The following is a 330-nucleotide window of genomic DNA, read 5'->3' as shown; positions in this document are numbered from 1 at the left end:
TGTATCTAATTATGTGTAACAACTCTATTATTGATTTCCTAACTAAATGTTTGACCTGCGTAATTCCACAATGAAAGTATGTGAACAAGATAATGACAATGTTGCACTTTTTTATGTAAATCTTAATTTACATGTATACCCTTGCACAACAAATGTTCAGCGTGTGAGCATTAGCTATATCCCAACGCAAAGTTTAAAACAATGGCCATCAATAATAATTATAAGAAAGGTAACACTTTACAATAAAGATCCGTTAACTAACTAGCTGACAATGAGCAATACCAAAGACTATAGAATAAAAAAAAAAGCCCTTAAAGGGATTTTGGCAAT

The sequence above is a fragment of the Sinocyclocheilus anshuiensis genome, unplaced genomic scaffold, assembly GCF_001515605.1.
Source record: "Sinocyclocheilus anshuiensis isolate Anshui unplaced genomic scaffold, SAMN03320099.WGS_v1.1 scaffold423, whole genome shotgun sequence".
Lineage (NCBI taxonomy): Eukaryota > Metazoa > Chordata > Actinopteri > Cypriniformes > Cyprinidae > Sinocyclocheilus > Sinocyclocheilus anshuiensis.
The sequence above is the reverse complement of the archived record's forward strand: the minus strand, read 5'-3'. Positions refer to the sequence as shown.